The 15871-nt window shown below is 47.7% G+C and overlaps 1 protein-coding gene across 1 annotated transcript in view; it reads right to left on the bottom strand.

The window, feature by feature from the left end:
* LOC134927268 (ATP-dependent translocase ABCB1-like) overlaps positions 1-15871 on the bottom strand; it is a 406228-nt gene that overhangs the window by 72104 nt on the left and 318253 nt on the right. The window lies entirely within an intron of this gene.

Here is a 15871-nt window from a genome sequence, read left to right as displayed (position 1 = left end):
GAACCCAGCTCCGACCATCGCTATGCTGCTGAACCCAGGCCAGGCTCATTGAAGAGACCTTTGGCCGGGGCCAGAGATAGGATGCTGCTGGGCTGGTTAACTTTCTTCAGGTCCCTCCTATAGTATGGTAGAAAAGCTTCACCACTTCTCACGGCTAGCGGCAGCCGGAAGTACCCGCTAACCTAACTTTTGGATTGTGTTTCAGTGAACCGCAAGTACTGGCAGTAGTGTGAGCCAGCCCAGCCTGAGTGTGATTCAGACTGGCTGAGGGGGATATGGGACCGGCCCATCGGAATCTGTCATGGTGTCCTGGTGGGCCAATCCGCCCTCGTAGATACTAAGTACAGATGTGTCCTCATACACCTAGCCTCTTTATGCCATATGGTGTGAGACGCTTCGATGCAGGTAGCACAGTGTACTTTTACACTAAATACTGCATCTTAATCGCATCGTAACTGCTTACATAGCCGGCTCACAGTGTACCAGCAATGCTTAGATGCGACTTTTGTGGCAGAGGAATTGGTACAACCTGTGTACAAAGATGCAGATTCAGAATAACAGAATGAGCCGGGTGGAATAGCTGCAGATGCTCGTATCAGAACCTCTTTTACATGTATTTATAACTTAAAGTGCAAGCCCCAAATGTCTCACAAACAGTCCTTTGATGAGGGGGTGCTGCGTGATCTGACGGACGTGAGACTGTCCTGTAAAAAACCTATGCAGGGGAAAACTAAAGTTGAGTTGCCACAAATACTATCTATGGGAAGATAAACCTGGCTCACTCAGTCCGAGACTCCGGAGGGCATGCAGTCCACACTTTCCTGCAAATAGCGAAGGCATTTCAATCTTATTATATGAATCTCTATCATTTAAGGAAAACTCAGTCTCCAGATGATATCCTTTTGTCTTCGGAGGCGGTTAATAATTATCTCTCCTCTGTGGATTACCCACAGTTGTCAGAGCAGGATGTTGAGTTCCTTGAGAAGCCTTTCACTATTGAAGAATTGGAATTTTCCCTTTCAGCGTCTCCACTCGGGAAGAGTCCGGGTCCAGACGGTTTCCCAGTCAGTTATTATAAACCATTTCGGACGTCCCTCATGCCGCTATTTTTAAAAGCGTGCAATGCAATTAATGTTGAGACTGCTTTTCCTCCCCAATCTTTAGAGGTGTATATTTCTATAATTCCTACGGAGGCAAAGGACCCTACTCACTGCTCCAGTTAATGACCTATCTCTTTACTGAATAATGACACTAAACTCTATGCTAAAATGCTAGCTAATACTGTAGGGTAAATCAGTTCCTGCCCACTATGATACACGGAGATCAGATAGGATTTGTGAGGGAAAGAGAAGCTAAGGATAATACCACAAAAATGATCAATCTCATCCATCATGCCACGTGTAATGGTAAGGCTCTGATCCTTTTATCTACAGATGCTAAGTCCTTTGGTAGGGTTAACTGGCAGTTCATGGAGGGTCTTCTCCGCTGCCTAGGCCTAAGCCCACATTGTTTGCAATACTCGCTTTATACAACCGTCCCTCTGCGAGAGTCAGTGGAGCCTTGTCTGACCCCTTCTTGATTAGGAATGGCCTCTATCCCCCCTTATTTTTGTTTTGTGCATGGAGGGAGTGGTGGGGGCAATCCGATCGAATATATACGTAATGGTAAGAACTTACCGTGGATAACGGTATTTCTCCTAAGTCCACAGGTTCCACAGGATAACAATGGGATATGATGGAGCGACAGCGGATTGGCACCAAATGATCAAAATCTTTCCGGCCTCCCAGGATGCAACGGGCCCGTCCATATATCCCGCCCACTGGCTCAGGCAAATCAGTTGTATTCCAAAGCACAAGGCAGGAGCATCATGTATAGCCCCAATCAGGTGAGAAAAACACACATGCACACCCTTCCGTACAAGTAGGAAGAGGTTAGTTAGTAGAAGGATCCTCAAATCAGGTGCGTCAGGGTGGGATCCCTGTGGAATCATCATTTGAAGCCATCTTGCCAGCGTCTGTTTAGTAGCAGGCCAGCCTCTCTTGTGAAATCCGTAGAGAATGAAGAGAGAATCGGTCTTTGTGATGGCACTGGTATGATCCACGTAGATCCTTAATGCCCAGACTACGTCCAGCGACGCATCTCCCACAGAAAGTCCCGATACCTGAAAAGCCGGGATTACAATTTTTTCATTAAGGTGGAATTTAGACACCACCTTCGGAAGATACCCAGACCTAGTTCTGAAAACTGCTTTATCTGGATAAGAAGTCAGAAAAGGGGAACGACATGACAGCGCTCCTAAATCTGATACTCTTCTAGCTGATGCCATAGCCAGTAGAAAGAGTACTTTTGCTGTCAACCATTTAAGATCCACCTTGTTAAGTGGTTCAAATGGGGCAACTTGAAGGGCTTTCAGGACTAAACCTAAGTTCCACGGTGCTGTAGGTGAAACAAAGGGAGATTGAATGCGCAGCATTCCCTGCAGTGGTCGAAGTGGAAATTTTGAAGTGGGGGTATGCAAAAGTCAAGGATGCAATTATGCTCCAGAAAAGGGGGCGTGGTCACCCAAAAGGGGGGGGGGGGTCACCCAAAAGGGGGCATGTCCAGTGTAGTAGAACCCCTTATACTATCTAGTACTGGTGCCCCTTTCACCTTATAGCACACGGATACGAGCCGAAATTCACATTATAGCACACGGTACGAGCCGAAATTCACATTATAGCACACTGAATGAGCTCAAATTCACATTATAGCACACTGAATGAGCCGAAATTCACATTGTAGCACAATGAATGAGCCAAAATTCACATTATAGCACACTGAATGAGATGAAATTCACATTGTAGCACACTGAATGAGCCGAAATTCACATTGTAGCACACTGAATGAGCCGAAATTCACATTATAGCACACGGTACGAGCCAAAATTCACATTATAGCACACTGAATGAGCCGAAATTCACATTATAGCACAATGAGCTGAAATTGTGACAGCAGGGACAGCCAGAGTGACAGCAGGGACAGGGAGAGAGAGAGTGACGACAGGGAGAGAGAGTAACGTCAGGGAGAGAGAGAGTGACGACAGGGAGAGAGAGTGACGACAGGTAGAGAGAGTGTGATGACAGGTAGAGAGAGTGTGATGACAGGGAGAGAGAGTGACAACAGGGAGAGAGAGAGTGACAACAGGGAGAGAGAGTGTGACTACAGTGACAGCAGGGAGAGAGAGAGTGACAGTAGGGACAGTAACGACAGGGAGAGAGGGTGACAGCAGGGGAACATTACCTGACTGTGGTCGGAGGGAGGCACCAATGGGCAGCGGCAGTGATAAGGAGGCCTTTGGTGCAGTAAGGCCCCTCTGACCACCATTTGTTGCGGGTGAGCGGCTGGTGGCTGGCGGCGGGCGGCGGTGAACAGCGGGCGGCTGGCAGCGGTGAGCGGCTGGCGGCGGTGAGTGGCTGGCCAGGGGCGTAAGTTAATACCAGACGCCCGGAGGCAAAAAAGATCATATTGCCCCCCTCTTAGCCCAGTTCAGATATACACACAAAGCCACATATACACGCATACACACACATATATAAAAATACATACCCAGCCACATTTACACACAGCCATACACACACACACACACACACACACACACACACACACACACACACACACACACACACACACATATACCACTTATACACACACATAGCCACACAAACATAGCCACATATCTACATACAGTCACACACACACGCAGCCACATTTACACACACACAAACACACACACACATGTCCCCACACTGACACTCTCCTCCATCAGTTCCAGACAGAGCTGGGCAGCTGCGCTGTCAGTGGGGCGGGAGCCGGGCTGGCGGCGGCGGGCGGATGTGAGCCGTGGGTTGTCATGCGGGAGCCGGGCTGGCAGCGGGCAGCTGTGAGCTACTACAGCGCTCAACACAGCCGCCAGCCGCTGGGCAGGGACGGGAGCGCAATGTGCAGCAGGATGGCCACTTCCCTCGCCTCCTGCTGCACACTTTCATTTCCAGGTCAGTGGAAGAAGTGGCGGTATACCATACCGCCCCACTTCGACCACTGATTCCCTGGAAAAAAGTGCGCACATCCTGCAAATTGGCAATTTTCTTTTGGAACCATACAGTCAATGCCGATAACTGCACTCTCAAGGAAGCCACCTTCAAACCTTTATCCATTCCTGCCTGAAGGAATGCTAGGACTCTGGAAACTCTAAAAGATTTCAGGTCCATACCTCCTTCACTGCACCAATGAATATAGGCCTGCCATATTCGGTGATAAATACGAGCTGAGGAAGGTTTCCTTGCTCTTAGCATTGTTTGAATTACCTGTTTAGAGAATCCTCTTGACTTTAGGACAGAGGTTTCAAGAGCCACGCCGTCAAAGACAGTCGATCCAGATGTCTGTGATAACAGGGACCCTGCATCAGTAGATCTGGACTTTGAGGGAGCAGAAATGGAGCATCCATCGACATTCTCTGTAGGTCTGTGAACCAATGCCTTCTGGGCCAAGCCGGAGCTATTAGAATCACGGCACCTTTTGCTTGCTTTATTTTCCTCACCACCCTGGGTAACAGGGTGATCGGAGGAAACAGATAAGCCAGATGAAAGTCCCACTTCACCGACAAGGCATCCACAAAGATTGCTCCGGGATCCTTTGTTCTTGACCCGTATGCCGGCACTTTGTTGTTCAGACAGGATGCCAAGAGATCTAACTCTGGCAACCCCCATTTGTCTACTAGAGTCTGAAAGACCTCTGGATGTAGAGCCCATTCACTTGCTTGAATGGTGTGTCGACTGAGAAAATCCACTTCCCAGTTTAGGACTTCCGGAACGAACACTGCGGACAAGGCTGGAACATGGAGTTCTGCCCACTTTAGTATGTGACTTACCTCCTTCATTGCTTTTTGGCTGCGAGTTCCTCCTTGATGGTTGAGGTACGCTACAACCTTCGCATTGTCCGAGTGGATCTGGACTGTTTTTCCCTGAAGAATATCCTTTGCCTGAATCAGTGCCATGTATATGGCCCGAAGTTCTAACAGCTTTATTGTCAGGCAACTTTCTTCTCTTGTCCATTGTCCCTGGAACCATAATTTTCCGGACACTGCTCCCCAGCCCTGAAGACTGGCATCTGTTATCAGGATCTCCCAATCTGACATCCAAAAGGGTCTCCCTTTGTCTAGATGGGATGTCTGTAGCCACCAGTCTAATGACCTTCTTACCTTTACTGGAAGTACCATCGTCTGTTTCTTTATTGTCTGATGTACTCCATTCCATCTGACCAGAAACAGACGCTGCAGAGGTATCGAGTAGAATTGTGCATACTCCACCATGTTTAATGTTGACACCATCAACCCCACCACTCGCATGGCTGCGTGAATGGATACCCTCTGACTGTGCAACAAGTCCTGAATTCCTGACTGTACCTTGGATACTACTGAGCTGAGTCCTTCTTCTTCCTCTTCGTATACTGAAGTAGAGTAAATAGAGCTTTCATCATCCGATGAATCGTCATGTGTAGCCTGTGAAGATGAAGATTTACTTACCATCGGTTTATCAGCTTGTTTCATTTGAGAAGCTGCTGGGGGAAATGGTATGCCGTAGGTAGGGAGCTGCATGTATGGATACCCAATTCCTGGTACAGAAACTGTAGGAATTATCCGTTCCGCTATACTGGACAAGGTCTGTCTGCACCTGATGGTGTACAGGGATCTGCCTTGTGTTTTGCTGAAAAGCAAAACAATTTGCACATAAACTATCCTGGACCAGATCCTGAGAGGATAATACAGTTTTGTAAGGCAAACATGATATGAGTGTTGCTGTAAGTGTACCTTCGTCACCTTTGCCGCTCTTAGACATGATAAATAATCAGCACTTTTACAGTGTACTACACAATTTGTGACTGTAATCACTTTAACCCTCTAAAGTGCTATCAATCTGACCCTACCCATGCACCAGCATTGAGGATCAGAAGAAACAACGGACAAACATATATTAAAGTCAGCAATCACACTAGCAGTCAGTCACATGTTATATATTAGTCATATGAGCACATCACCAACTACAAACACTTTTTTTAAAGTATGTAGGCGAACATTTACTGAATCCTGTATAAACAGATCTAACGTATTCAGACGCAATGCGAAGAAAACCACAGTAAATGTACACGGACTCATATGCAATAGGCACTTAACTATTCATATTAAAAAAGTAGATAGAAATGTAGTGCTGTATAGCCCGTACTCAGTACAGTGGGATACAGGGAGACTCACCTCGCTTCCAGTGATCGATCAATACGTATGCAAATGCTGAGTGGATCCAGACGCTACTAGTGTACACTGTCGCTCCAGGAACCTATAGCGGACACAGACGCTCAGTCAACACAGATGCACCGGCGACCGAGTGTCCTCACGGTAACGTTCAGTGAACACAGACGCAGTGGTCACATAGCACCTATGCCGCGACCGGATCTCTCGTGGTAGCACTTAGTGAACACTGACGCAGCGGCCTATGCTGCGATCAAGTCCCCTCTGGTAGCGTCTGAGACGGAAGCGAGGAATCAGTTCATGGCAGGAGACTCGGTGGAAACTGGTCATGAACCGGGGGGAGGGGCGACCAGGATAGCATCTGACTCCCCACTGCTGACATCAACCCTAGGGATCACGGGCTCATGCTATTCCTGGAGCCTCTGATCCCTAAGGCCTAGCGCTGGAGCACCCGTGGTGGCGGCACGCCAGCTACTGTTTGGTAGTCTCCTCACAAAACAGTGCGGCTGTGTCCATATTCCATCTACTAAGCTGAACCGATGCCATGCTCCGGTCACAGCCTGGTAACGTCTGATGGACCTGCTAGTATATCCGACACAGACGCCCGCCGAAACAGCACTGTACTCGTCGGTAAGAGTTGTCACGACCAGGCGGAGAGTTGTTGGAGCGACTCTTTCCCATATGCGTATAAGACGGTGTTTAGAAAGATCACTCAAAAATAGTAAGACTATAAAAATAAAATAAGAAAGCTTGGGGTTGCTAAGGAACAGCAGCCCTCTCTCCTGCCGCACCAAACAAAAAACTGATTTGCCTGAGCCAGTGGGCGGGATATATAGATGGGCCCGTTGCATCCTGGGAGGCCGGAAAGATTTTGATCGTTTGGTGCCAATCCGCTGTCGCTCCATCATATCCCATTGTTATCCTGTGGAAAACCTGTGGACCCTGCCGGAGAAAGTAATATTAAAGGCCTACACCTTGGTGATTGTGAACACAAGTTGGCTTTATTTGTTGACGATCTTCTTGCCACTATAACTGCTCCGGTGACCTCTCTTCCTGCCCTCATGCATGAATTCCATAGATTTAGGACTTTAAAATAAAATATTCAAAATATGTAGCGATTAATGTTTCGGCTCCTCACTCAGTGGTGACTGGTCTTAAAAGATTGTTCCCGTTCCTCTGGAACCCTTCCCAACTTAAATATTTGGGGACCCTTCTGTCCCCTAATATTGTTAATCTGTTTAGACTAAACTTCCTCCCACTGCTGAAGCAGTTTAAAGCGGACTTCCAAAAATGGTCATCATTGAAGCTGTCTTGGCTAGGTAGATTGAACATTATTAAGATGACCATTAATCCTATGGTTTTATACTTAACGCAAGCTCTGCCGATTACAATACCTTTGTCTTTTTTCAAGGACTTGCAAAGTATGGTGGGTCGCTTTATATAGGGATCACTTGGGCCCCGTATATGTCGGGCCACTTTAATCCGCAGTTGCACCAGAGGTGGCCTCCAATTGTCGTACTTCCTAGCATATTACCATGCCACCCATCTTACTAGAATTAGTTGAGATGACCAGATCTCCCGTTGTAAAGAAATGGCCGCTTATTGTGAATCACGTAGCACCTGTCATGTCACATGTCCTCCTGTGGATATCTAAGTGCCCTCGCTTTACTCACCCCACTCTGGGTCCTACACTCCAGTGTTGGAAGAAATATAGAAATGTTTCAGCTTTTAACTCTGGGATCCTATTGCCTACAACTCTGTTGAATAATCCTGACTTCACTCCGGGTATGCAACCATCCAGACTGTCCTCTTGGTCAACTCTAGGGATATCCCGTATTTGTCATCTAGTTGCTAACACTGGTGTATGCTCCTCTGGGGAGCTTCAGCGGAAGTATAATCTTCCGTCTCAGTCTTTCTGGATTTAGCTTCAAGCCAGGCATTTTATCTACTCCTTTGGGACACACAATTAGACAAGGGCCCCTACTAAATTTGAATCTGTTTAGCTGAACGCTCTCCTAGACACTTAATTTCACAGTTGTATCGTTTACGTCTTCATGCTATGAATACTGATCTTCCCTCGTACGTCTTGGCATGGCAGGGCGAGCTGCATACGGACCTGACTGAGAATCAGTGGACTTGTAATTGTAACCACACTTTGCTAGCTCCTCCCCCCTCCGGGTGTTGGCTACTCAGTACAAACTTTTAGCCCGTTGGTATAGATGCCTAATGCAAATTCATCAGATATACCCGAACTTACCTGCTATATGCTGGAGTTGGAATCAGGGATTGGGCACTCCCCTACACATTTGGTGGAGCTGCCCAATCTTGACAAGCTTCTGGCAAACAATTTGTGCACTTTGTAACAAAAACGAGATTTATGGTAAGAACTTACCATTGTTAAATCTCTTTCTGCGAGGTACACTGAGTTCCACAGAGAATAACATCGAGGTGTAGAGTAGGATCTTGATCCGAGGCACCAACAGGCTAAAAGCTTTGACTGTTCCCAGAATGCATAGCGCCGCCTCCTCTATAACCGTGCCTCCGTGCACAGGAGCTCAGTTTTGTTAACCAGTCCAATGCAGTAGCAGGTAAAAGAGACAACAACCGTTAGTAGCCACATACACCACATTCTCACGACAGGAGAAGGTGTCAGCAGCTAATGCCATACAAACCCAAAGAAGCTAAGTGCGTCAGGGTGGGCGCCCTCAGGGTGGGCGCCCCCCAGTGTACCTCGCAGAAAGAGATTTAACAACGGTAAGTTCTTGCCATAAATCTCGTTTTCTGCAGCGGGGTACACTGGGTTCCACCGGGAATAACATCGGGGATGTCCTAAAGCAGTTCCTCATTGGAGGGGATGCACTGCAGCGGGCACAAGAACCCGGCGTCCAAAGGAAGCACCCTGGGAGGCGGAAGTATCGAAGGCATAGAACCTAATGAACGTGTTCACTGAGGACCACGTAGCCACCTTGCACAATTGTTCAAGGGTCGCACCACATCGGGCCGCCCAAGAAGGTCCAACAGACCGAGTAGAATGGGCCTTGATAGTAGCAGGAGCTGGAAGACCAGCCTGTACATAAGCATGTGCAATCACGATTCTAATCCATCTGGCCAGGGTCTGCTTGTGAGCAGGCCAGCCACGTTTGTGAAAACCAAACAGTACAAAGAGAGAATCAGACTTCCGGATAGGAGCTGTCCTCTTCACATAAATACGAAGAGCCCGTACCATATCCAAAGACCGCTCTATGGAAGACAATTCAGGAGAGACAAAGGCCGGAACCACAATCTTCTGATTAAGGTGGAAAGAAGACACCACCTTAGGTAGGTACCCGGGACGTGTTCTAAGAACTGCCCAGTCACGATGAAAAATCAGATAGAGTGACCTACAAGACAAGGCACCCAAATCCGACACTCGTCTAGCAGAGGCAATAGCCAGTAGAAACAATACCTTAAGAGAAAGCCACTTAAGGTCTGTAGATTCAAGAGGCTCAAACAGAGACCCTTGTAATGCCTCCAGAACCGAGAAATCCCAAGGAGCCACAGGCTGGACGTAAGGAGGTTGAATCCGTAACACACCCTGAGTGAATGTATGAACATCAGGCAGAGTGGCAATTTTTCTCTGAAACTAAACCGACAAGGCGGACATATGAACATTGATGGAGGCCAGACGAAGGCCCAAGTCCAGGCCCTGTTGTAGAAAGGCCAAAAGTTTGGCCGTACTAAACTTGTAAGTGTCATGATTGTTAGATGCGCACCAAGCAAAGTAAGAATTCCAGACCCTACGGTAAATCCGAGCAGAAGCCGGCGTACGGGCCTTCAACATAGTCTGAATGACCGCCTCAGAAAAACCCTTGGCCCTCAGTACGGAAGCTTGAAGAGCCACCCCATCAAAGCCAGTCGGGCCAAATCCTGGTAAACACAAGGGCCCTGAACGAGGAGGTCTGGTCGTTGTGGAAGCAGAAGAGGACACTCTAACGAGAGACCCTGAAGGTCTGAGAACCAATGCCATCTGTGCCACGCTGGAGCGATCAGAAGTAGGATTCCTCCTTCTTGCTTAATCTTCCTTATTACTCTGGGCAGGAGTGACACCAGAGGGAACACATATGGCAGCCGAAAGTTCCATGGAATTGCCAGTGCGTACACGAACGCTGCTTGAGAATCCCTTGTCATTGCTCCGAAGACCGGAACCTTGTGATTGTGTCGAGACGCCATCAGGTCCACATCTGAAAGGCCCCACTTGTCCACTAGTAGTTGAAATACTTCTGGAAGGAGGATCCACTCCCCAGCGTGTACATCCTGACAACTAAGGAAGTCCGCTTCCCAGTTTAGGATCCCCGGAATGAACACAGCCGATATGGCTGGCAGATGGCGTTCTGCCCACTGAAGAATTCTGGATACTTCCCTCATTGCCATGCGGCTTTGAGTGCCGCCTTGATGATTTATGTACGCCACCGTGGTGGCGTTGTCCGACTGTACTTGAACAGGTCTGTTCTGTATTAAATGCTGGGCTAAGTTCAGTGCATTGAACACTGCCCGCAGTTCCAGAATGTTTATCGGGAGGAGAGACTCCTCATTGGTCCACCGACCCTGAAGGGAGTGTTGCTCCAACACCGCGCCCCAACCTCTTAGACTGGCATCCGTCATCAGAAGGACCCATTTGGAGATCCAGAAGGGACGACCCCTGTTCAATCGTTGATCCTGCAGTCAGATGGACCTCCGTAGACAAGGTGATCATGTGAGACCTGATCCGGTGAGGCAGACCGTCCCACTTTGCAAGAATCAATTTCTGCAGAGAGCGTGAATGGAATTGAGCATACTCCACAATGTCAAAAGCTGACACCATGAGACCTAGCACTTGCATCGCCGAATGTATCGACACTTGCGGACGAGATAGGAAGCATTGAATCCTGTCCTGAAGTTTCAGGACCTTCTCCTGAGAAAAGAACAACCGCTGGTTGTGAGAGTCCAACAATGCCCCCAGGTGCACCATGCTCTGAGCAGGGAAGCAGGGACCAGGTAAGATTTCTTCCAGTTGATGAGCCACCCGTGGGCTTGCAGAAACTGGAGCGTCAGATCCAGATGACATAGGAGAATTTCTGGGGAATTCACCAGGATCAACAAGTCGTCCAGATACGGAAGGATCCGGATCCCTTGATGGCGGAGTACAGCCGTCATTACCGCCATAACCTTCGTGAAGACTCACGGGGCCGTGGTCAAAGCAAAAGGTAAAGCCCGAAATTGATAATAGAGGTTCCCTACAGCAAACCTCAGGTACTGCTGATGCGACATTGCAATAGGAATATGCAGGTAAGCATTCTGTATGTCCAGGGAGACCATATAATCCCCGGGCTCCAAGGCCAGAACAATAAAGCGCAGAATTTTCATACTAAATTTGGAGACTCTCACAAATTTGTTCAAGGACTTGAGGTTGAGAATGGGCCGAGAGGACCTATTCGGTTTCGGGACTAGGAACAGCGGTGAATAATACCCCTTGCCTCTCTGAACCAGAGGCACCTGTACTACCACTCCTGTGTCCAGGAAGGACTGTACCTCCGAATGAAGAATTTTTGCCTTCACCAGATCTAAAGGGACGTCTGTCAGGCAAAATCGATGAGGGGGACGATTCTTGAAGGATATGGCGTAACCGCGATTAATGACTTCCCGTACCCAGTCATCGGAAGTGGTCTTCAACTATTCCTGGGTAAACCCTAGAAGTCGGTCCCCCACCCAGGGATCCCCCAGAGGTAGGCCCGCCCCATAATGCAGCAGGCTTGTCAGTTTTGAAAGCAGGCTGACGGGCAGCCCACGCACATTTAGGTTTGGGCTTAGTGGCTTTGGAAGTGCGAGCCTGTTTCGGATACGCCTGATCTTTTGCTTTACCTGGAGGACGAAAGGAAGTACTCTTAACCTTCGGCATCGAAGGAGCTGTACTAGGTAGACACGCTGTTTTAGCAGAAGCTAAGTCAGCCACTATCTTGTTGAGGTCCTCTCCAAAAAGAATGTCTCCCTTAAAAGGGAGCACCTCCAGGGTTTTCTTAGAATCCAGATCCACAGACCAGGACCGTAACCACAGAATCCGGCGAGCCAAAATGGACGTAGTAGAAGCCTTGGCCGCCAGAATAACGGCATCAGAAGCCGCCTCCTTAATGTAATGAGATGCTGTGACAATATACGAGAGACATTGTCTAGCACAGTGGTTCTCAAACTCGGTCCTCAGGACCCCACACAGTGCATGTTTTGCAGGTAACCCAGTAAGTGCACTGGTGTATTAATTACTCACTGACACATTTTAAAAGGTCCACAGGTGGAGCTGATTATGTTACTTGTGATTCTGTGAGGATACCTGCAAAACATACACTGTGTGGGGTCCTGAGGACCGAGTTTGAGAACCTGTGGTCTAGCATTATCAGAAAAGGTGGAAGGCAGCTCTGCTTCCACCTCCTGAGCCCACGCTTCAATAGCTTCCGCAGCCCATGTCGCTGCAATAGTGGGTCGATGCACAGATCCAGCGAGGGTGTAAATCGCCTTTAAACAACCCTCCACATGCTTATCCATCGGTTCCTTCAGAGAAGTGACGGTAGTGACAGGCAGAGCTGAGGATACTACCAGCTGCACCACTTGCGAATCCACTGTCGGGGGTGTTTCCCAATTTTTACTTAGCTCTGCAGCGAGGGGATAGCGAGCCAGCATCTTCCTGTGAGGCGTGAATTTCTTTCCTGGATTTTCCCAGGATTCCTGATGTATGTCAACTAAATGGTCAGAATGAGGTAAAACTTGTTTAACGACCTTCTGACATTTAAATCTGTCCGGTTTCTTAGGGGCAGCATCAGGCTCAGGGTCATCAGTAATTTGAAGAATTAGCCTGATAGCCTCCAATAAGTCAGGAACATCCACCTGTGAGGCCAATTCCCTATCAGAAGTATCTGGATCAGTGTCTGTGGGGTCAGTATACACGCCCTCTTCATCAGACGAGGTGTCTGGGACGTGGGTGGATTGTGAGGAAAAAATGGCCCACTTAGAGGACCCCTTGGTCTTAGGCGGGCGAGGGTTAGATTTGTGTTTAGTCAGTGAGCGGTTCAATTACTGTAACTGAGTGGACAGGTGATCTGCCCATGGTGGATTAACCGCAGGGACCATAAGCGGCTGTACCGCCATTTGAGGTCCCATAGGGGGCGTGAGTCTAGTTACCAGCGTACTTAATAACGTGGAGAAAGTAGCTCAAGGTGGGTCGTTATGCACCCCCGTTGCTACGGTCCCACTGGGTGGGGGGTGGGGGGGCAGGGTACCCCCAGAACCTGAACCCTCTGCTGCTATGTTTTTCTCTAACGAGTCAGCAGTGTCACCACCACGCACTGTGGGATCAGCTGCAGCACCTTCGCCCCTTGTAGCTGACATACCTGTAAGCTCAATACACGGCCAACCCAGTACAATATCAGCAGTCTAATACCTTAACAAGAACCCCCTGTGCAGTGTCTTAGAACAAACAGAGAATTCAAGAGGTATCTGGTGACTGAAAATCACATTGAAAAATACTCAACAAGTATATCCTGTGAAACACCTATACTGTATTAAACAATAACCCTGACGCACCTAGCCCCCTCAGGGTACAGATTATAGGGATAGCAATCTGAGTGAGACACACAAAATGGAAGTCACCCAGCAGCTGTATATGCACGCACACACAGTCACATGTACAATGCGGAAATTATGACATGCAATAAAACTGCACTAGACTAGCAATACAAAGTAATACTAAGTACAGCTATACAATCAATAGATATATCAATGCACAGTAAATACTGGATGTATATCACAGGGTACTTGTACTATATAACCCTGACTAAATGCACTGTTTCTTAGCTAACTCTGTAGGCAGACATGTAGAATACTTAAGTGTCCTGTAAAATGCAAAGCGCTGACATGCAGGCGGCTTTACAGAGGAGGATTTGCCCTAACAGTCCCAGGATCAGCTCAGCTTGTGGAAATGGCGCCCAAACGCTGACAGGAAGTGGAGGAGAGAGAGAGATGCAGCTCCGGGGCGGGAACATTTACTCTAAATGGCGCCCTGGGGCTGGGGGAGGAGCTACAGGTCAGAGCCTTATCCCCTTGCTGGACTTCACCACCGGGTACTGTGGGCCATATAACAAACGTTTTTTAGTAAAACCGACCTGTGCCCCTGCTCTGGTGGTCTAGTGGGGTCCCTGTACTGCCACAGTGTCCACGCCACGCGTGCGGCCCGCCTCTCACCGGATTGCGGTTTCCAGCGGGTCCCGCCTGGGGGACCATCTTACCTCCTCCCTAATTGTGGCCACACGATCCTGGAGAGCTTCGGTGGTGTGTGTGTCTGACTGATGAAAACCGGAGCCTCCGCTGTAAGTACCCGGCAACCAGGGAGCGGGAGTGTACAGCGCCGCTGGAGGAGGTGATGGAGCTGCAGCAGGAGCTGTCTGACTGACATCTAACACTCAGTGTCTCTGCTGCAGCCCTTGAAGTCTTCAAAATTCACTTCTAAAAGCTCTTCTGAGGGCTGCTGGAGCAGCCCTGCCTGTTGTCTGCCTATACTGTAGGCACCAACTACAAAACAGAGCTCCTGTGCACGGAGGCGGGGTTATAGAGGAGGCAGCATAATGCATTCTGGGAACAGTCACAGCTTTTAGCCTGTTGGTACAATAAACAACAAACAAGGTATTAGCGCTGTGCAATTGATGGTATAATAATCAACATATAAAATCTAATGATTGTGGTGGAGATTAAGACACGTGGAGATGAATGGATTAAAGGTGGAAAATAACAATTATTTAATAAAAATGCATACAATGTATCAATAAGAAAGACTTGTTATAATGGAAAGACAAACAGAATCACCATGAAGCTGCCTCAATTACAATGTCCGTTCCTTAATTTATGTGGACTATGAATAAGGATGATGAAATAAAGTAAAATCTGGACTGATAGCACAGTCCTGATGGCAATATTACCACATTAGTTACCGCTGGAGGAGGGGGTGGTGAGCGTGGTTTATTTATAAATGGCTGGTCCAGGCACTTCGGAAACAATTGCATTTTTGCACACTAGTCTGATGAGACTATTATACTACTGACCTAAGTGGCGATCATTATGTGCAATATTTGTTCTTTCCGCACCTGCTAAGAGAATGTATTGAAGATAACCCTAAACATCTAATTTTTCAGAGAACAAAGACTATTGTTTGCATACACCGTGGTCACCGCAGTGAGGTGTATGTGACATTTATATGCAGATTAGTAAACGTTCTGCTATTCCTCCATTCATCAGTATTCTTTATTTTATAAAAAAAAAGAGCCGGCTTTAGAAATAGGGGAATATTGGATTTTGTTTAGAATACACAAATTGTGTATATATGTTCTTTTTATTGATAAATTTTAATACAGTGATTGTATGTGTACTATTTATTGTTTAATGTGATCGGTCTATTAAAGAAAATATTGTGTGTACATGTGACCTCACTTTATTTGAAAGCCTGATAAGATTAAAATAGTGCAGAGTGTTATACTATAATTTAGTGTTGGCTCTCCTATCCAGGAGAGCCAATTCCTTTTAAGCTTACACAGGCTT

Source organism: Pseudophryne corroboree, chromosome 5, assembly GCF_028390025.1.
Source record: "Pseudophryne corroboree isolate aPseCor3 chromosome 5, aPseCor3.hap2, whole genome shotgun sequence".
Taxonomy (NCBI): Eukaryota; Metazoa; Chordata; class Amphibia; order Anura; family Myobatrachidae; genus Pseudophryne; species Pseudophryne corroboree.
This window is presented reverse-complemented; position numbering and strand designations above follow the sequence as displayed.